Source organism: Cavia porcellus, unplaced genomic scaffold (genome assembly GCF_034190915.1).
Source record: "Cavia porcellus strain 051 isolate PalLab524CR breed Dunkin Hartley unplaced genomic scaffold, mCavPor4.1 scaffold_18, whole genome shotgun sequence".
NCBI classification, from domain to species: Eukaryota; Metazoa; Chordata; class Mammalia; order Rodentia; family Caviidae; genus Cavia; species Cavia porcellus.
In genome coordinates, this window is record NW_026947501.1 from 19,024,676 (window position 1) to 19,047,581 (window position 22,906).

Below are 22,906 nucleotides of genomic sequence, written 5' to 3' on the forward strand. Positions count from 1 at the left end.
ACTTAGTTGTATACATGTAAGTATCTACATGTGTGTGTCTTCTGTTACTCTTTTTTTTAAACCTACAACCTAACTTCTTTCCCTATTTTGTCAATCTTGTAAACCCTTTTCTGAAAATCAGTCTATCTTCCTTCTTTCTTTCTATGTAAAGGCCCTGAAGGCAGCCAAAGGAATGCATGTGCTTGTGGTCTGGGTTCTAAACTACTCTGTCTCCCGTCCTCGATGCCATGACCTTCTTCTAGGCCTCTGGTCAACATCTTCCCTCTTTCACACCTTTGGTACTCCACCTTGGTCTCTCCCAAATATGACCGCCTTCTTACAGCAGATGACCAAGGTTTCCATCTTAGCAAAGGCTGCTATAACAAAACACCATGGAAAGGGTGGTTTAAATACAATTATTTCTCATAGCTCTGGAGTCCAGGGAGTCCCAAATCTAGGGGCAACGGATTCAGTTCCTGGTAAGGGCTCTCTTCCTTGCTTGTAGGCAGTTACCTTCTCAGTATGTCATCACGTGGCAGAATTCAGAGGGCTCTAATCTGTCCTTTTAAGTGCACTGATTCCATCATGGGAGCTTCAACCTTATGATTTCGCCAGACCTAATTACTTTCTAAATGCTGTACCTTCAAATATCATCACACTAGGAATCAAGGCTTACACAGTTGGATTTGAGGGAGCACAAACATTCACTTCATTGCAGCTTCTCTTTCCAGGTCTGCAGACTCCTCTGCAGCCTTGTTCACCCTCCAGCCCTTTCCTCTGATTTTCCCCTGCTGGGGCGCTGCTGGTGCTTGGGATCTAATCTCTCTTGCCCCTTTGCTCTCTCTAGTATTCCTTCTTTCTTCTCCCCACTTCCGGATTCCCTGCTGCAGCATGCAGCATGGTTAAAAATCTCCCATCTTGAAAAAATAACTTTCTTCTGCCTGTCAGTTTGCAGCCCTGCTCCTGCAGACAGTCCATTCCCTCGTGACCCTGCTCACTTTCCTGTTATACCTGTTCACTCTGCAGCAAACCCTCTCACTTTCCTTAACTTTCTGGAGACCGAGCCTTCTTGGTTTTTGTTCCCCTGTAATTTTTCCCTCAACTTGGAGTCTTGTTAAATGATTGAATGGTCTAAGATTTGAAACTGGCTCTGTCCCCAGGCCAAAGCCTGGACCTGTGAGCAGCATGGCATGCTTCAGTCCTTACAGGATTGTTACTAGGTGAGTGGGCATAGACTCTGGGAGGTAAGCCACTGTCACAACTGCAGATGAAGAGGATTGAGAAAGTAACATTCCTACCTATAGGAAAAAAGTATGAAGAGCATTTACATTCCACAAATGCTCCGTCTGAGCTGCTACCTTCTTGGCATCCTCCTTAGCTCTGACTAAAGAATGTAAAAAATGTACACTTCCTGTTTGAATGAGACGCCTGTATTTAACTGCAGGCACTGTCATGAAAATGGTACCTATATACCTGTTTGCAACCAGAACTGACTTTCTTGTCACCAGTTGAACCTGGACTCCAAAGGGACCATATGACTTTGCTTCAAAGAGAGTCTGTAGAAAAAAGACCTTTCTCCAAGACCTGGGCTCTGGGTTTAAGACCTTCTCTTGTGTGAATGAGAAGAATCTTCTCCAAAACTCCTTTATGAGATAAGGACTCGCCATAGGAGGGTTGGCCTCAGGGTCTCAAAAAGGGTTTGAGAATCAAGTGAGGGCCCCGCCTGAGCTGGTTAAGATGGGACCAGTATGAAGATCCTCAGATGACCCTGTAGATCTAAGAATAGAAAGGTAGTGCTTCTTAGGCCTTTGGAGAGGCCTGTCTCTACCTGAAGCCAGAAAACTTAACCTCCCATCCCTGTAGGAACAGCTCAAACAGTGTCTCAGTGCTCTGGCATCTGTTAGGTTCCTGGAATACCAGAAGGTGCTTGAAGTCAAATACCTTTCTATAACCTGGACCCTTGATTCCTTCACCTGTGGCCGGTGAGACATAGGAAATAGGCTCAGAAGTAAACAACTGCGAAGCTCACCAACCCACTGGAGTAGTTCCTCTACCAGACATGGGTTTGGGAATCATAACATCCGGCTTCATATGGCACCTTCCAGTGTAAGAGCCCCATGACCGCAGTCATTTATTTCCACAATCAGTCTCTGAAAGTCCTTGTCAAACCAGGGAGTTTTTCATGCCTGCCTCATGCCAGTTCAGGAAGTGATACTGGAGGATGCTGTACCACAGTGAGGCAGGTCCCACAGACGCACAAACACGGTCTAGTCCACTACCTGAGAAACCAAAGGGCTGATTTCCCAAAGCGCTGCGTCAGTTTAGTCACTGGTGCCTTCTCATGTGATGGGGCCCCTGTGAAGTGGAGTGAGACATCACTGGGCCGTGGTGGAAATGGAAGACCACAGCAAGCAGAACCTTTCACCAAGCTCAGATTTATTGGTTAAAGGAACATCACATCTGGTTGATATTCAAAATTTTATTTTTTAAAGAAAGACCCTTGGGAAGTGAGACTTCAGCTGTGCAGACAGAATGTGAACAGTGGTGTCTCGCCCTGTCATCTCAGCAGCCGCACGGAGGGTTATTTCCTTTTTAATACTTGATGCTGCCGATTGTTCCAGTATTTGCCCCATGGGCAGAATCCTTGCTTTCTTCCACTTCCCAGCCTGCAGGAGAGCTGATGAGTACAAAAAGAGATTGAAAGCCAGGTGTTTGGGAGAGTTCCTGCCAGTGACTGTTACCCACTCCCAGGTGACTTGGTTCTCTCTCAAATGGGACTCTCTTACTGTTTTTCTTTTTTTTTTTTTGAGGTTGGTATTCATTGTCTGCTGTTTCCCAAAGTGGATAAAAACTGAAAACTATAAGTATTATGCTTTAATTAGGGTTAAAAGTATTCCAACAATTAGGAATTCGACATATTGTTTTTTCAAAAATTTAAGTTGTTGCCAGATACCTCAGAGGCACAAAAGCCTGCCTGGCAAGTGTGAAGTGTTGAGTTTGATCCATGATACCAAAATAAAGAACAAAGATACAAAAAATTTAATTGCGGACCAAAAAAAAAGTTTCTTAAGTTTTTCATACGCTAATGCAGGAGGGTGGGGAAAATCATTTTGTTATAAATAAAATTACCTTCAAATAGGGCCAGAGGGTGGACTCTTACCTGGTTACTTCCCACAGGTTATGGGACCTTGTAGACGTCATTGTGAACCTGATGCTTGTTATTAAAAATATCACTGCAAGTTGGGCATCAAGTGCATACCTATAATGCCCACACTTTGGAGATTGAAGCAGGAGGATCATGAGTTTGAGGTCATCATGAGCAGCATAAGGAGACAGGCTAGCCTACCCTTCAGATTGAGTTATGTTTCAAAAAACAAAACAAAATGAAACAGTCATGCTGAGGTAACCCCTACTTTCTGAATATTTTGAAATAGAGGAAAAAAATAGAGGAAGAACCTCCAAAAAGAATGATGGTTGAAGAATTAAGGATGCTGCATCATTAAGTTGGAGCCAGAATATATATGATATGTTATTATACATTATCTTTTTGTGAAAATAAAAATATCAAATTGGAATTAATTTGTCAAGTGCAGAATTAGGAAAGCAAATTAAAATTTTCATTTTCATTTTATATTAGAGATCCAACATTTATAAGCTACCTGCCTCATCTCTTGAACAAGAAAATTACCATTTATAGAAATTATATGGTTTTTGTCATATTTTATTTTTAATATAATTTTAAAAACTTAGCCAATGTATTTGTAGTTATTTTATGTCTTTTGTTGATTCTTACTGTTGTTCTTGGAATTTGAAATGTAGTATTGGTAATCAAACTGCTATAAATTGTATAAGTCATTTGTCTTAAAATCTGGACAAATCAATTGTATCCATTACTGGGACTTCAGAATTAACTGAATTTTTACCACAGTTTTAGATGTACACTATTGCATGGTTTTAAGGTTGTGTGTCTTAATTTCTGGAGGGAGACAGCAAAAAAAGCGGAAAAAAGACTTGATGTGTGTCCAATATCTCTACATTGTAAAAAATGAATTGACATTGATAGGACCAACTTGTAAATGTTTAAAATTTACCTGGTTTAATCTTTCCATACATCAGAACACTCATGAGCACAAAATTAAAACACGCACCCTCCCACACACATAGTTTTTAAAATGGGTCTGCTCAGAGCCTTGGGAGTGAAATAATAAATTAATTATCTGATTAAAACTTCTGTTTCCTTAAGAACTCACAGAATGATTCTGACCTATTCATCCCTACCATATTTGCTTAAGTTCTAGAATCAGGATTTTAGACTTGTCATGTATTATGGCTTATGTCTAGATGCCCCTCAAAGCCACATGCAGTCATTGGTGGGGCTTTTTCAAATGTGGCTAGATCTAGGGTGTGTGACACTGGATTTGATTCATGGTGCAATGCTAGGATCACAGACAGTACTATTAAGGGCATGAGTGTTACCTTTCTTAAGTAACCTGAAAAATATACACCTTTCCTGAGTAACCTGGATAAGATATAAGGGGTAGAAAGACTTGTGGTTGTCTCTTGTTGCTTTTTAACCTTCTGCTCACCATGAACTGTTTCTCCTGTGCTGTGTAACCTTCCACTGCAGCCAGACAGTTATGGACTGAAACCTCTGCAAACCGTGAGCTAAATAAACCTTTCCTCCCTTAACTTGTAGATGTTGGATATTTTGTCTCAGCAAGAAAAAAGTAACTGAGACATCATGTCTGTTCAGGCAAGCGGAGTGGAGAGGACTGAGTGAAATTAAAAAAAAAATCAAGAACCCCTGTGTCCTTGTTATTTGCTTACAAAGATGCTCATGTAATATAAGTAGACTTCATGTTGCTGTTTAGCATTTACATTAAAACACTCAAGACAAAGTGGGCCTTGAAGAGTCAATTATGGTTATAACTATTGTCTTTACCCTTAATAATTACTCCTTCAATTCTATTTTTGCTTGTTAGATTAAAGGTTTGGTCCCAGATCCTATTTGATTGACCCCTCAATCTCTTGACTGTGTTGACTATTATATACTCCATTGTGCATAGAAGAGACCTGAGGATGTGAAGTACACTTGGACAACTGTACATATCTCTAGATGCAGCCTGTATCCTGTATAACTGGACATCTGGGCTGTTCACAAGTACAGTCAGGACAAGGCTCCTGATTTGCTGTACTCCCAGGCTGTAGGTACCACAGTCACTTGCAACAAACTGCTACCACCTCTGCTGTTTCCTTGAAGCCCCCATGGAGGAGGGCACTGTGGGATCACACACAAAGACAAATAAGTATGTGATTCAACCACCAACAAAGCAAATGCCAACCTCTTCACCTCCCCTGCAAGAAAGAATTCGATATTTCAAACAAAGCACTGAAACAAATATCACTGGAGAAAACTAATTTATGGGACTTTCTTAAGCTTACTTTATGATGTAATAATTAATTTGTTTTAATTTACTTAGGGCCTTAGAGCTCCTGAAGATCTTAATCTGGACTCTCATGCAGGACACAAAGGGACAAGACTAAAAGAGAAATCAATTGGGCAATTCATCAAAGGATTTTTAGTGAGATACATGGAATGATGATACAGAAGTATGTGAACTTGCCTAGGGAATGTTACTATTTGAGGTGTATTGGTGATTTGATTGAGGTGGAGCTTTTGTAAACCTATACAAAACATGAGAAATAATCTTGAGGAATGGATAATAAAAACAAACAGATATGAAAGAAACCAGTGTTGATGAAAATTTGAAAAAAACTGGACCAAGGCAAAGAGGAACTCATTGAATGTGATGATACAAACAAGATAACTCGAGATATGTGTCAGATCTAAGTTCATCTGGGAGCACTGAACAGTAAAAACAAAATACTGCGATGCTGCTCTTAAGGAGTCATAATCTGCTTAGGCTATGGTGCCCAGTGCTTGGTTTAAAAACTAATAGGGTTGGGTGTGGTGGTACACACCTGTGATCCCAACATTCTGGGAAGCTGAGGCAGGAAGACTGAAGATTTGAGCCCAGTCTGGGAAATTTAGTGAAATAGCAAGACTTTGTTTAAAAAATAAATAAATAAATAAAAGGATTGGGATGTAGCACAGTGCAAAGGCCCCAATAACAAAAATAAACTATCAATAGATATTTCTGTGAATACCTTTTTTATGAATTATTAACATTTAAACCAGTTGATTTTGAGTAAATTAGATTACTTTTTGTAATTGGCTTGGGTGGATGGGCCTCATCCAATCAGTTAAAGGCATTAAGAGAAAAGACTGAGATTCCCTTGAAAAGAAAGGAATTCTGTTTCCTCAACTGCTTTGGGTTCATTGGACCACACCTACAATGCAGGTTTTTGATTTTCTAACTCCTCCAATTGCATGAGACAATTTATATATATATATTGTTTCTCTGAAAAACCTGAACAAATACAGTGGGGGAAGTGGGCATTCAACACATGGGATAAGACAATATTTCTGACATATTTGCCAATGTTTTCTTTTCTTGTTATTTCTCTTCCTTGCTCATCCATCAATCAGAGCTGCTCAGAATTCATTGCCCATGGTTTAAGGCAGATATATCAGAAACGCATGAATCTGACTTTGGTTTCCAAAGGCTAACGTCCCTAAAGGGACTGCAGAATATGTTAGACAGACCCTAAATATCTGGGAGATGTGGGGTTTGAGGACAGCGGGTCTGATCAGGACTAAACAAACATTGGCCAAACCTGAAGATGTAGGTGAGTAAGAATGGAGGCCATAAGAAAACGAGTCTCTGCCTGGCCTGAGAATGCTGTAGGGTGAGTCTTGACCACAAAGTAGGGAATTCTGACTCCCAAGTGAGACATGAAAGGCTCATCAGTCATGAAGCAATAAAGAGACCTGAAACTCACCTTAGCACTGATCTACCTGCCCTGCTGATCTCAAGTTGAAAGGACAAGTGATAGATATTTAGTGGCTATAGTAGTGAGCAGATAATTCAAGACCTATGGCCTACCAATCCCATGATCTGGGACAACTGTTCAGGAAGGTAGACTAACCAGAGAAATAAGGAAATTCCAAGTTCTGTTCCATAGAATAAGAACAGGATGGCTTGGAGAACAATATGTGTTACAGTAAATTGAATTTTGACAAGCAGCATGCAAGTGTGAGGTGGCTCTGGGGAACTAATTTTGGCCGTGAAGATAGAGTTTAGTGAGCAAGGGGGAGGTTGTCCAAGGTGAGGTTGAACAGATGGCCGAAGGTGGGGGCAGATTGCACAGGGTTGTGTATGCAGGTCAGAGAATTTGTATTTTAAGTGCTGTGGGAAGCTCTTGAAGGCTTTAAAGTAGTTCTTATTTTCAAAGCTTGTATTATTTACTGCATGAGTGGTGGATGCCAGGTATCCTGCATGGAAGTTAAGAGAGTAACTGAGACCGCAGTTTCCAGGAGACAGAAGATGGTGGCTCAGACCTGGATAGGGGCAGAGGGGTGAGTGGGTGGATTCTTGATATATTTTAGTGACAGGATGTACAGGTCTTGCCAGTGGGTTGAATGTATGTAGTGAGGGAAAGTAAGAGGTCAGCAAGAACTCTGAAGTTTCTATGGATGAAGGAAGATGTTTACTGAAGGGGAAAATATCTGGGAGAAAAGAAGTATATGTGAGAAAGTCCAAATGGTAAAAAGTTGGGAACTAGAAAGGGGCTAACAGATCAGAGCACAACGGCTCTGGGTGCAGGTGGGAGTCAGGAGCAGTAGCACTCATTGCCATTCGTTTTGTTTTGTCTGTTTTTGCTTCTTCCCTTGAGCCCATATTTGTGCAATTCCTACAACTCCCCCTGTAGGGCTCAGTAGAGCTGGGCTTCCTCAAGGAGGCCTAGTCACCACCCCATGTCTTGCTTACTTTTCTCTCATTGCTGAGACAAAATACCCAGCCCTCAAAACTTAGAGAAGGAAAGGTTTATTTAGCTTACAGTTTTTGGAGGTTTCAGTCCACACCTCCTGGGCTGGCTCCAAGGGAGGGCAGCATGGCTAAGGGGTAGCCATTCACTGTGGCTGCAAGCAACAAAAGCAAAATAGCAAACAGGAGAAAAGCATGCCTCCTCTGCTCCCTTATACTGTATGTTGACTACCTGTCCCTAGGATGGAGCGGCACCCACACCACCAGTCCCAGTGCTAGACAGTGAACCAATCACAAATGCTAGATTCAGTCGCCTCCACGACTGCATGAGGCTTTGGGGGGAGACTTATACAAGCCTTAACAGTAGTACTTCTATTTGTCTTGTTTCGTCTGTTTTTGCTTCTTCTCTTGAGCTCACATCTGTGCAGTTCCCACACTTCCCTCAGTAAGACTCACCCCGTTCCCTGAAGAAGGCCTAGTAACCTGACCCCGTTCCCACATGAAGTACTGTGATTTAAGCTCTCTACCAGTCTCTATGTTTACATTTTCCCTTCAAGGCATTTATCATGGCTGATAGTAGAGATTTATGTTTTCTTGTTCTTTTAATGATGAATCTCAGTTCACACTGAGATGTGCTAGGAAAAAAAATGACTTAATCTTTCTGTAATGAAATAATTTAAGCTCTAAATTTTAGGGAGAGAAAAGAAATCACAGAGCTGAATGCAGATGATGTGCTACACTTGTGGGTCATATTGAAGAGGAAAAGCAACCAAGAAGGAGCTAGAAAGAAAACAGGGTGTTTGGAAGACAAGAGATAAGAGTATTTCACAACTGAAGATGTGTCACTGTGTCAGACTCTGTTTAGACATCAAGCATGTAAAGATGAGCACATATTTGCTGGATTTACAACATGGTGAGCACAAAGTCCTTTGGAAGAGCAGCTTGGGTAGAGTGACACAGAGAGAAGCTAAGCCACAGTAAGGAATCAGGGACAAATGAAAACATAAAGGAGAGGCTAGAAACCAGAAGATGTTTGCACAGAGAAAGCAAAGCAAAGAAAGCTGTGGAGCCAGCTGGATCAGCCCATAGCCACGCCCATGTCTGGAGGAGCCAGGAGACTCCTTTACCCACACACAGGCCAGAGAGGAAATTCCCTGCTACTGCTCATGGAGAGGAAACATGGTTCAGGCCCAGTGGTTAGTCAGTTGGCCAGCAGCCATGTATTGGGAGCAGAGTCTCCTGGCAGCATTATTAGAAGACAAAGGATGGTATAAGTGAGTGCTGAATGGCAGAAGGGCAGCCAGGACCAACTGCAGAACAGAGCAAACCCAGAGGGAGCCTGCAGGGAAAGGGCGAAGAGCTGTTGCCCCGTTCCCTTTCCCCTGCCAACATGGTCCACACCAAAGCAGTAAGGTGTGAGTTAACCCATTCTTATCAATCTTCTCAGTTTTGTCACTGTGAAGTAACAACCCAGCAGCCACTGGGAAACCTGTCTTCCCCTCCATAATCTTTCTGCAACAGCAGATGGAAGGAGATTAGGGGCCCCCTGGAGCTGAAGAACCTAAGCAAGGGGGAAAAGGAACCTGGTACCCATAAGAGGCCCAGGCTGCCTGGACCACAGAACCACAGGAGTGCTCCTGGGCCCCTGGAACTTCAAAGGCAATAGAGAGAAAAATGCATGAATTTTCCTGTGGGGACACACACACACACATACCACCCCACATGCATTTTGGTGTCCTTAGCTGAATGGGAAACTGGTCAACTTGAACCTTAAGTTATGTTTTTTTCTCCTTGAAGATTTCCTTTCTTTCCTCCACACCAATCCCTTTCTCCTGCCCTACATCAGTACTTTTCAAACTACAACGTGCAAGACAAGCATCAGGGGATTTAATTAAAATGCAAATTCTGAGTCAGGCCTGAGAACTAGCACTTGTAATGAGCTCTATTTCTAATAAATGAGGTTGATATTGTGTCTCGCTAACATGTTCCAAATAGCAAGGTTTCAGAAGACTAGATGGCACTGAGAGTTTTCTTCCCTGGAAAAGCTCCTACCACAGAATTTTCATATTAGTGGGACTCGCATATGCACTCATGATGGTAACCTCTGTACCACATATTTCTTGTCAAGGTGTTGCCTTACCTCTGAATTGACCCCCAGAGGTTCTTAGGCTTTAGAGAACATCAGAATCTCCTGGGCCACTTGTTAGAGATAGAGATATTTCCTTTCTCATTGCCAGAGAATCTGATCAAACAGGACTGGGGAAAGGTCCAGGAACATGTTTTATCAAGTTCCTCGGGTAATTTTAACCCAGATGGATTCATTGAACACATCTGAGAAACAACAAACAGAAACACTAATTTAGGTTTGTAGTGGTACAAGAATAAATATATGTGCTGGAATCTGGAAATCTCGAGACTAAAGAAATGAAACTGATGGAGAAGAGCTTGGTGCTGAAGTTGATTATTTCCAGCCAGGCTACTCCTAGGCAATCCTTCCCATGGTCATTTTGTGCAATTCCTTTGCCTACATGCTAGTTGGTCCTGACTTTCAACAGACCAGTGCTGCTTCTCAGGGAGGTCTCAGGTATTTTGTAGCATTGGTGATGAATTTGACAGACTGAGCAGGTCCTTCTGGAGACAAAGGATACCTCCTACTGGCTACTTTTTCTCTCCTGTGTGGGAGAGAACTTAGTAGGTCTTTCAGATGTTTCTAGGTGCTGTGCTCTTAAGAAACCAAAATTTCCGTTCATATAGAAGTCAGAATCCTATTCCACAATCTAGTGTATGTGAGAAATGTCACATGAATTTGCTTTATTTACATCAGTTTTAAGTCTCCAATCCACTAGGTTGGTGGGAAATTTTAGATCAATTATTATTGGAATCTTAATACCTCCAGGGTGATACAAAGGCCCTAGGTATCTTGTATTGAACAGAGACTCTCAGGGGTTAGCTCATACCAGTCCAGCCTTGATTGGCTATTACCGGAGCTTACATGGCCCCTCAACGTAGTAACTTGAGTCAGAGCTGGTGCTCTGTATGTGGATCTTTGTGAAGTCTGGAAATACTATACTTACTATCCAGGCCTATAGGGCATTTCTTAGCCTCCTAGATACCCCATTCATCCATTCCTTAGTGCTGAGGACTCCACAAGAGAGGAGGGCTGGGGCCCATACAACATTCAGGGCCTGAGCCTATCACCCTGTCTTTCAAAATGTCTTTCAGTCTGGCTGCTTCTGCCTTCCTTTTTTCTCCATTTAGCTTAAACCTTTCAGGTTCTTGGAAAACCAAAAGCTAGAAAAGAAGTTGTCTATAACATAAGTTGTTTCTGGAGATTAAAAAGTATGACTTTCATGTAAATACTAAATGAATATATGTCAGTGATTGTCTTCAACTCCAGTGAATGAGGTAGACAGTAAAACACTAAAACTTGTCCAAAGAACATTTGAGAGTAGATTGTTGGTTAGCTACATAACCGGTTAATGTTCAATGGATGATGAAGATGAGGAGTCTTCTCTGGTTTACAAGAAAGAAATTTTACACAACAAAAAATTTTCAACTAACTTCAATTTTAAGAGTTGTATGATTTGTTTATAGAAAGTCAACACCATCATTGCACTAAAATAATACATAGTATTTCTTTTTTTTTGGTACCAGGTATTGAACTCACGACCTTGCGCTTGCCATGCAGGCACTGTGCCACTGAGCTAAATCCTCAGCCCCAATACTTAGTATTTCTTTTCCAATAATACTTAGCATTTCTTTTCCTCTACTTATTTCCAAGTTTTGGGGATGTTTACAGAAAGAAACTCAACTGTCCCAGATTCCTCTTTGTGGAGGAGGAGGAAACAAAATATAGCCCCCAAAAAGCACCCAAAATAATATCACAATTATCCCAATACAGTAACAAAATGACTCCATTATTGTGATCTCCTCCTTATGCTAGCAAAGTATGTAAGTTTGTACTTTTCTTCTTTGAATAACCCTTTCTTTCTATTACAAGGAATGATCCAGAACTAAACTTCTTTGTATCCCATAGAAAAGACCCAAGTGGAGTCTCAGCCCTCTAGCCTGAACTATATTCACAGGTCCTTTGGCACACCACTTGAAAATCTATCAGAACAAATGACAGAAAGTGCAGCCTTTCTCCCTTTATTGTGAGATGTTAATCTCTCATTTCATTTCTAAAACCTGCGCTCTTACTATGGTTTACAGATTGCCTAATGCCTAGATAAGCCATAAGTGGGAGAAGAAAAATTGGAAACACTGGTGGCAAAACACAACTGTGGTTGCACATTGTTAACAGAGGAGGGATCAGAGAAATGTACTGGGGAAGCAGAATTCTTCCTTAGGCCAACTGCAGTGGCCTCTCTCACTTCCACAGATCACAGATCTCCCTGTGTATTTGAGCCACCAAGAAAGACCCACTTCCTGTAAGGCAAGCATTTGCTTCCTGAGTTCTTGCTGGGTGGCGCCACTGAGTCTTCACACCTGTGCTCAAATCCCTTCCTGTGCTCACTGCTCTTCTTTGCTTCATGTGAATTGCATCTGAACGTCAAGTCTGGGGAAGGGGCCAGTACAGCCTCCGGCAGAGATTCTGTCAGAGAGAGAGATCAGAGAATCCAGGAGAAAACCAATCAGGCCTCTGGCCAGACTGGATGTGTCCTAAAGTGGCAGGAAGGCAGGTTTCATGGAGGACAAACTATTACTTGCCCTCAGTTTTTCTGACTGGAAGCCAAAGTTACACACAAAGTTATGGGCAGCGAGCTAACACCTGAGCCTCTGAAATATTCAGCAGCCAGATTCCCTAGTAGTCTCATTCTGAAATTGTGACTCTGTTCCTCTAGAATTATACTTTTAAATCTTCACCATCACCAGAATCACCAAGATGATCCTGCCTCCCAGGGCTTCTGAGTTGGTGGCCCAAGAGTGTGCTCTTCTAACAAGTTTCCAGATAACTATTCTGCTGGTCCCCAGAGCATGCTTTAAAGTGGCAAATCTCCCTGAGTAGCTTACCAGTGGTTCTTAGCCCTTGATCTACAATAGAAACATCTGGAAAGGTTTGAAAAATCCCCATGCACAGGCCACATTTGACCAATTAAGTCAGAATTTCTGGGAGGGAAGTCCAGGCAGACATCAGTAGTTTTTAAAAGCTTCACAGGCAAATATAATCTGCAGTCAAAATTAAAGATTATTGTTTTAGAAGTGATTCCCCACTCTACTGCACATTTTAAATGTGTGAAATTCTTTTTGCAAAATTCCTATTCTTGAGTCACATGCCTAATACTTTCCTAACTAGTCTCCCCAATTTCCTATTCAAATAGACACCACCTATTCTCTTTCTCTCTCTCTCTCTCTCCCTCGCTCCCTCTCTCTCTCTCTTTAAACTTTCAGTAGCTTCTCTTTGACTTTAGGATAAAAACAAAGGCCATGATTTCTGATACACAGGGCTTTTGCATTAAAAAAATAACCCTATTCATTCTCAGCCAGGTTTGAGAGCCACAGATCTACAAGGCTTCCAGTCTTTCTGCCTGCTCTTTAATCTTGCCTATTAAGTGTGGTCTGTCCACTCAGGCATGTAGAAACCTGCCTTGGGCAGCAGCCTCTAGGTCTTTTTTGGCACTAATCTGTCCCATCTCCCTCCCCAACCTGCTACTTTCCACTTCTTTTTGTCGGTTTGTAAGTATGATCCTTGGTGTTTGTTCTGTAGCTCCTCAGACCTCTATTCTCTCTCTCTCTCTGACCCTGGGCCTGTTTCTCTGAGCTCTGATTCTGCCCCACATTCTCCCAAACTCATACAAATTTTAGCTCTGCACACTCCCTCTCACAGCTTCGGCCCCTCCCCACCCTCCAATACTGGCTGCCTGCTGAAGCTCCCATGCTCCTGGTCACATATGTTGACCTACCGCAAATATTTACTGAGGCCATTCAAGGCACTGAGCACAGGATGCCATTGGATCAAAAATCACTGCTGATCTTGGGGAACTTTATACTCTGATCAAACAAACATAAAACTACTACAGTATGAAGTACTGAGAAGGAGAGGAACATGGAGCCACGGTGTCAATCACAGAATCTTTTCCTAAGGCTACTAAATGGAGTGGTGGGAGTTATGTAGATGGAGAAGGAGGAAAACAAAAAAGAAGAGGTGTCATGTCCAGGAGCTAGTCTGTGGAAGGGAAAAAGGTATAGTAAGGGACTAAAAACTTGGACAGCCGTAGCAGAGGAAGGGTATGTGAGAAATAATGTTAGACCTTCTGAACTTCTGTGACTTCCATTGCTTAGCCAAGGTACAACATTATGCCAGCATGGTGGTCACTTGGTGACTGACTCTGGTAGGCCATACTTTATACACCTGTGCAGGCTATATCCCTTGGTGATGTGCACCAAAATAGTATTTCTCTTTTTCCGCCTTCTACCATTGTTTCTGGGTCTTCTTGCTAGAGAGTGCAACAAATTTACTGATATTAGAAAAAGTAATGGGTACCACGCTTTATTTTAATGGGCCAGAAAAATCTCTTGGCTTCCAGAGAAATACTCAAACCAATTCCTTATTTTAGATTCAAGTTGTATATCTTCTAATTCATGCTATGTGGGTTGAAGATATGGGAAGGACTTCTCCACCTCATTCAATTGTCCCTCATTTCCTTAGCAATAGGAGTGCTTCCTTCAATTGTAGCTCTCAGAGGCCAGCCCATCCTGTTCAGCCATTAGAGCACAATAATGTCACGGTTTATGCCAGTGGCCCCCAAGCCTCATACAATTATGGACTCCACCAAATGTAGCGCTTATGATTGGTTCATTGTCTAGCGCTCAGATTGGTGGTGTAAGTGCTACACCCACCTAGGGGTGGAGCCAGCATATGATATAAAGCCAACAAGAAAGTGTGTGTCTCTCTCTCTTGCTTATTAGTGCCTTGCTATTTGCCTGGCCATGAACCGCAGCCTGCCATGCCACCCTGCCTTGGAGCCAACTGAGTATGGACTGAAACCTCCAAGAACTGTAAGAAATAAACTTTTCCTTCCCTAATTTTGGGTGTCAGATATTTTTTCTCAACAACAAGTAAACAGTAACTAAGACAAATAACAATAATGGCAGCAGAACCCCCTGTTAGATCCTCATTCACAATGAAGTACTCTAGGAGGAGGTGGAGCCATTGCATAGAAGAAAGAATAGTTTCCAAGGTCTCTGTGGTTTAGTTTTTGACCTATGCAGTGTGCTTCCAAGGGATGTGTGTGGCTCGCAGGTGCCAAGAATGAGTGGGAATCAACCTCTACACTGCGCTGTTGAAAGACCAACCCAAGGGGGGAAAGATTCTTAATAAATGTAGTAAAAGTTGGAAAAAATGATGTGGTGGAAAGACAGGATATCAATACTGTTCAATGTCCCATTTAGTATTTAATTAAATAGTGTCTTCTATGATTTGTGTTCACTACAAATATCAGTCTTTTCTCCTAACTTGGTTATAAACTCTTGCAAGGCAAGCCCTGGACCCTGCTAAACTCCAACTAAAGCATGTTCATTGTGTTTGTGTACTGTGCTAGCTTTCTGTCACTGTGACAAAATACCTGAGAAACTCAAGTTGTGAGGAGAAAACTCCTATTGTGGCTCAAAGCTTCAGTCCATGGTCATCTAGTTCCATTGCTCTTTGATATGTGATAAGGCCCAATGTCAAGGGGCGGAATGGGTGGTGAATAAAGGAGCTCACTTCGTGGTGGCTGGGAATCAAAGTGAGAAAGAAGGGGGAAAAATCTCATTATTCCCTTCAAAGTCAGGCCCCCAGTGACCAATTTCCACTAGGTTCCACAGCTTAAAGATTCCATCACCTCCCAACAGCGCTGTCAGCTGGGGACCAAGTTTTCAACAGTGAATACTGGAGGACATTCAACATCTAAGTCGCAGCATATACCTATAGAATATAACCCACTGCTAGATGTAGAGTCCATCCCCAATAAATACTAGCATTAAATTAAATTCCCTCTAGTAAGTAATTCTTCATAATGAGTGAGTTTACTGATCCAAAGTAGTCAAACAGGGAGGCTCAGAAGTAGCCTTAAGTACACTAGACTTCTATCTAAAGCCTTTGGCTAAGTATTCTGGATGTACTAGGCAATCTTTCCTTAGAATTCAGGAGATTTCAGACTTCAGGTTTATATCAGGCTCTACAATTTAAAAAGCTATAAAATTTAGATTAGCCACTCAAACCTCCAAGCTTCAACTTCCTCATTTGTCAAAAGAGGAGGCTGTGATGAGACATTCTCCTAGGAGATTCCTTCTCTTTCCTTATAATTCTCTAATTTTATCTGAATTTCCTCAGGTACTTTCCAGTAACTTGTAAGCAAAGAGTTCTTAACTAGGATAAGTAAGAAATCAAAACTTTGGTCAACTTCAGAGTTGACCAAAATGCCATAAATCTATGGGCTCCAAAGTAAACTATAAAGACTAATTGCCATAGAAATCATGTAGCATCCACAGTAGGATTTTCACTATTGATCAATAGACTAAATTATCTGCTTTCCAGAAAGGTATTTTCTGTTCAAGAATTTCAGAGAATGGCAAATATTCTTAATTACAGCTGATCTGCAGAGAGAGCAAATAGCCTGACCTTACAACTAAGTTAATGACCAAGATAGGAAAGCTGCTTAGAACTAATGGTTCTCCATGTTCACAACTGCTTATTAGTGATATGTCTTCTGAGAGTAGTTATATTGTGCAAACTTTCTTTCATGTAGTCATTTTATCTACATGGCAATTCTGTAAATATTTATTTAGTCATCTAATAAATATCAGGAATTAGAGAAACAAGACAAGTGAGTCACAGACCTGTCCTCAAAGGGCAGTGAGTACTTTTCATTCATAGAATGTCTACAGCTTGTAATTATATGTATTTGTGAGATTCTTTGTTTATTCTTTCTTCCACTACATCAGCTTTGTAACTCCTGAACCCCAGCAGCTGGCAGAGTTCCTATCAAACAATAAGTAGTTAATACATAGTTGGTGAACAAATGATCAATGAGGGGATTTCGGAATACCTGAGACATAGCTTTATGTTTTCTGTTTTTACTTAATTAATTCTATTCTTACTCATACTTAACATCTTACTCTAAAAGAGAGATCTTGATAGGATAATTGCACAATAACACATTTCAAAAGATAAGTAATTTATATCTGCCAACTTATGATCACAGTATGGGGAAGTTGCAGGCTCTTGTGATAGGTATTTGAGCTATACAGCCTCATAACTAAGAACCTTCTCCAATGTGTAGCTCCTAACTGTTTGACAACCTTATCTTTTCTGTCTAGTTCTCAGATTAAAACTCTTCAGTGAAGAGCATGGAAACTTCAGCTAATTCATTTGCTTTGATGAAACACCATGGAAAGCAATGACCACCCCTTTACTGACTATGCTGATTATACTCTTCAGAAGGACTCTCAGGTAAGAAGGTGAAAGGGATTGAAATCCAGCCAACATCTGTTGACAAGAGGCTACATCAAAGGTGCCCTAAGGTATAGGGGCACCAGTGAGGGGTCCTCAGGTTTTTAAGAAGACTAATGTACCTACTTTTCTCTTATTACTGATACAAAATATCTGAGACTCAAAAGTAAAGGATAAAAGGTTTATTTAGCTCACAGTTTGCAGAGGTTTCAGCCCATAATCATCTGACTCCACGATAGGGTGGTTCATGGCACAGGGTCAAGCATTTATGGCAATGAAAGACAGTAAAAGCAATAAGAGAGGGAGAGACAGACAAACACAGAGAGACAGAGAGAGACAGGGACACAGAGAGAAAGAGAAACACAGAGAGAGACAGAGAAAGAGACAGACAGAGAGAGAGAGACAGAGACAGAAAGACAGAGACCTACCCTTATATTAAATGCAGGTTACCCACACTAGTGTGGGTGCAGCACTCATATTCGTAATCCCAGCTTTGGACCATGAATAAATCACAAACTCAAGATTCAGATGCCTCCAAAAAGGCCTATTTAAAAGTGCATGAAGCTTTTGGGATGCATCTAGACATAAGCCATAACAACTGACAAACTGATGGCCGAGACCTTGCACAAGCACTTGACAGGAAGAGAGTGCGTTGGTTTTGCCCACACAGATGAATCACTGATGGCCTCCTTCCCACTCTTATGCTCCTGAAGCCTCCTTAAGCTCATTCAGTTCTCAGAGCGACCAGGATTGTCTCTTAGCATAGCGGGACAGACTTGCAAGACAACAACTAAGACCAAAACTGCCAGTAAGAGGAAAAGAGCCACCTGGCTTCCTTGAGGATGAAAAACAATAGAAGGCAGATGACCAGGCTGATAGCCTGCCTACCCAGGACCTGTCTTGGGGTGGCAGCATGAGGCTTCCTGTTTCAGACAGTGAATGACCTTTACTGACACTGGAGAGAATTCATGCACACAGCCTAATAGAAAAAAAAATTTAGTCTTCCTTTCTCCCTTTCTTTTTTTAAATTACCCACAGCTACCCTTGTTCTGCTCTTCATGGTACATGGAGACTTCAGGTCTATTTCTAGCTCAAGAAGTAGGGATGCTGATGAGCAAAGAGGTTTCTGCAGCTGAGTGCTGATAGGTTGGAGTTGTTGCCACCCCATAGAGGTGCTAGGAACAGGCAGCTTAGCTGCACATGGGCAGCACATGGCAGGTGGGTGGGAGGATGTCTGCCTGGTTCGGGGGGGAAAGGGGGATGGAAGTGATGCTGAAGCAGCATTTAGAAGCAGTAAGCTGAAGATACTGTGGCTCTGTGTGCCTCCAGTACCACCATACCTCAGAGCTCTAGGCTTACAGGGCAGCAAAGAAAAAAGGAAAAAAAGCAGTATCATCAGTGTATCCCTGTGGTCGCTTCTCTTGTTTCCAATCCGAAATAACCCTTGTAGGGGCCAAGATACAGTTCTCTGTCTTGACCAAGAATGTGACTGAGACAATGAATAATCTTAAGCAAAGTAGTCACTTCTTAAGGAAAGCTGTCAAAATACCCTGGAGAGATAGGGGAAGAAAATAGCTGGCTTCCACAATAACATGTCATAGGCTTTGAAATGAGATGAATTTGAGTTCAATTCCTTTTTAATACCAGCAGTGTGACCTTCAGCAAGGGCTTAGACTCTTTGTACCTCACTTACTTCATCTGTAATATGGGGTTAATTCTAGAGGAAGTGAAGGAAAATTTTTAGTTTGGGGGGACTTGGAGGGCTCCCCCATGGTGGTCTTGGCTCTGTCCATGGTTCTGGACACTTGCTTCTTTTAGGATGGTCAGTCATTTGAAAGGGTACTGCTGATTTTTGCTCTTGATTCTCCTATGAGACTATTTATTGTTTTTATTTTAATATTTTACATTAATGAAAATCTTGAAATTTTATACAGTCAAAAAACAAATAGCAATACAGTTTATGTTATATTACTTACACAACAAAATCCACACTGCCTTGTTTCCTACAGTTTGAAATGTTTTTGCCTTATAGTATATGTGATGTGAGTTACTGCTCTCTGACAAAGCAGTAGTAATATATACTTTAATGAGTTTTGTAATAATTAATCAAATAAATTCTTAGTTCCATGACTAACATGAATAAGTGCTAAGGGAAAAATATGGCTTTTGTGGTAACTATGTGTTTAGAAACACCATACTTCAGTTAAAAAAAAGTTGGCCAGCTACTTTATAAATAAAGTGAAATTACATATATTGGGTAATTTATAAAGAATAAGCTTATGTGGTTAATGATGCTGGAAGCCAGGAAGTCCAAGATGAAGGGCTTGCATCTGATGAAGGTCTTGTTATTGAACCTCTGCAGAATTCTGACATATCACAGGGCACCTCATGATGAGAGTGGCACAATCAAGAGATAGCATAAGACTGCTTTTTGTAACAGACTACCTCTTGTGACGGCCCATTAACCCATTAATCCATGAATGAATTCATCTATGAGAGTCAAGTCTTCAGGATGTAATCACCTTTTAAAGGTCTCACATTTTAATGTCTCACAAATGGGGATTAAATTTCCACAAGTTTTGACTGGTACAGTCAGACCACAGCAATATTTTTCCCTGAACCTCCACTTTCAATACCCTATTTTTAGTTTTTGTTTTGTTTTGTTTTGTTTTGCTGTTGGGGATTGAACTCACAACCTCGCCAGGAAAGGGCCCCTTGTAGGGCCCTTCTGCTGCTGAGCTAAATCCCCGGCCCTCAGCACCTTGTTTTTTAATGAGGCTGGAATACTCACTACAGGTCATGAGAAGATCTCATAGATGTTATGCAGAGCAAAACTTTACAGGAGGATCCCTGGCCTTTAGTCCATACTAGTCACTTGCTTATACACTCAGTGTTCAAGCAGTCAGGGGTTGCTTCTTTGCTATTCCCATTCTTTTCTGTATGTACCAGTTAATCTTACTTATCAGCCTGAATGGATCAACAGACTCCTGGAGAGGTGACGGGATCATAGAGTGCACCCTAGTTGTCAATGGATTAGTCCACTGCTGTTCATAGCCGAGTGTGCCACCAGGAGGTAGGGCCCAGTTGGAGGGATGCCTTTGGAGGATCTATCCCTGGTAGGCACTTTATCCCTGTTCGCTGCTTCCTGGCTTCCACAAAGAATCCAGTTTTGTTGCACCATGATATTTCTGCCTTGGAGCCAATCAACCAGGTACTGAAACTCTGATCTGCAAGACAAATGAAATCTCTTCTGCTCTAAGTTGTGAATGTCAGGATTTTGTCTTGGCCATATGAAACTGACCAGTGTACTGAGGTTCACAGTGTTTGCAGTGGCCAGAAGCCCCAGTTGCCACTACCCAGCTCCTCCTGTGCTGACTCTAACCCTCTGGTTCACGGCTAAACTACTCTCTGTGGTTGAAACACCTGAGCTACTACTTAGGGGCCCACGAATCTCCTGAAGCCCCAGCCATATTTGCTCCCTGACTCAGGAACCATTTCTTTTTTCCAGGAAGGATGATGTGAAGACTGTTTCAATCTCTTCTACTCCAAACACAGACATTCTCCCTGTAAAGAGTTTTTTCTTTTATTAGTTCACCTTTATATTCCATTATTGTTGGCTTTTTTTGTTTGTTTTGACCAGGACATGTTATCTTATCACAGAATTTAGGACCTCTTTTGTCATATTTTTATTTTTACAATTATGAATTCCCTCAAAGTTCCATTCTTTCTGATACCAAATAAAGATTTAAACCTATAGGACAGAAATTAGCTCAGCTCCGTTAAGAACTAGAGCCTTAACTTCTAATCCTTTGTATTAATGTATTGGTATCCCACTTCCTTCAAGACAGCACAATGCTAGACCTCACTGCTAGTCTCTGTGAAATAGTCACTACTTACCCTTCTTATGCAAGAGGACTTTCCTAAACTCCCCCATGAACTATTTCACCTGATTGCAGTAGGAACTGGGGAGAGAAACTGAATATGTGGAAGTTTGATCCCCTCAAAAAGGGAAGCATGTTTTTTCTTTAGAAGGAAGCTAGCAGTGTACCACTATGGCCCATATGTAAATCATTTGATTTTCTAAACAGTGTTTTGAAGCTTCTGTCCTCTTACTCAGCAGGCATTTGCTGAAAATTGACATTGTAGTTACTGGCTGCAGTCTCAGCTCTGCAGATTATTTCTAACATGTATGCAGTTTTTTTTTAGGTGTCAAGTAAAGGTCAGCACGATGAGCATTGAGGCTAATGGACATTTTTGTTTACTTTGAAGAGGCAAAAGAAAGAAGGGGGATAAAGAGATATCATCTACACCCCAGAGAGGTTCTGCTATTAGTTATCACCGTGGATGTTTCTGAATTTTTTACCCATGCAGAAAATGACTAATGAAATTATACAGATTTATCAGTGAGCCCTCTATAAGTTTTGCTATTAGTCAATGTCTCCTGAAAGCTATCACTGTTAATGCATTCAAGAGGTAGATATCGCCCTTATTGGCAACCTAAATAAGTAAGGATGCTCCAAAAGAGAAGAGTGGGAATTACTCATGCAGACATAATCAGTTACAGGAGAAAAGTCAAAACATTTTTTTTTCTGTCACAAACTTTCTGAAGCTCTGTTTAATTTTTGAAGCTGTGTTTGGTGTTTCTATAGAAATGTAAGGAGATTTTTTATTAAAGACAATAAACAGGCAGGTGGAAGTCCCTCACTCATTCCAAATACTTTAGAACTTTTGGATAAAATATGACCCAAAATGTTAAAAATATATTTTATTAAGCATGAAATCAAGGAAAGGAAATTGTCAAGCTGCAAAAGCAAAGAAAAAACTCAGTCAGAGATAAATAAAAGTGGTGCTGTGCATAAGGTTCTGATCTAAATTCACACTATCTATAAAATAACCTGTTACAGTTTAGGTCTAGGTATCACCCAAAACCTCATGCTCTCAGAGGTGGGGCCTTTTAATGATGATTGGATTATGGTGACATTATAGTTGACCTGCTGTCAGGAGGTGAGGTTGGTTGGAAGAAGAGAGTCACTGGCTGAGACCTAGAAGATTATATCTCCCTCTTTTGACTCTTCTGTCTGACGTGTGATGAGCAGCTCTGCTTTTCCAGCTCCCTCTCCTATGCCGTCCTGCCTTGGAGCCTTTGGGCTGTGAACTGAAACATGGCCCAAATAAACCTCTCCTCCCTTAAATTGTAGATATCTTGTATTTTTGTCCCAGTGATAAGGAAACTGCCTAAGGTATGATCAAAATGTAGTTTTGAATATATACTTATATATTGAAATTATATATATTGAAAAATACATACATACATATATTCAAGAAAGCAAAATTGCCAAGCAAAAAGCCACAGGAAAACTCAGAGTCAAAGGCAAAAGAAAAAGTTGTACTGTACATAAGGTAGATCTAAATTCATGTTATCTGCAAAGTAACTCAAGGTATGATATCAGAGTTTTAAAAAACTTGTCTCAACTTTAAAAAGTTGGACCATTGTATCCTTGGGTTCTACATCCTTGGATTCAACCAATCAAGGACTGAAAATATTTGAAAAAAATTAATGTTGATGATGTATACTATATAGTAGGTCTATGACAGCTGTGTCTGT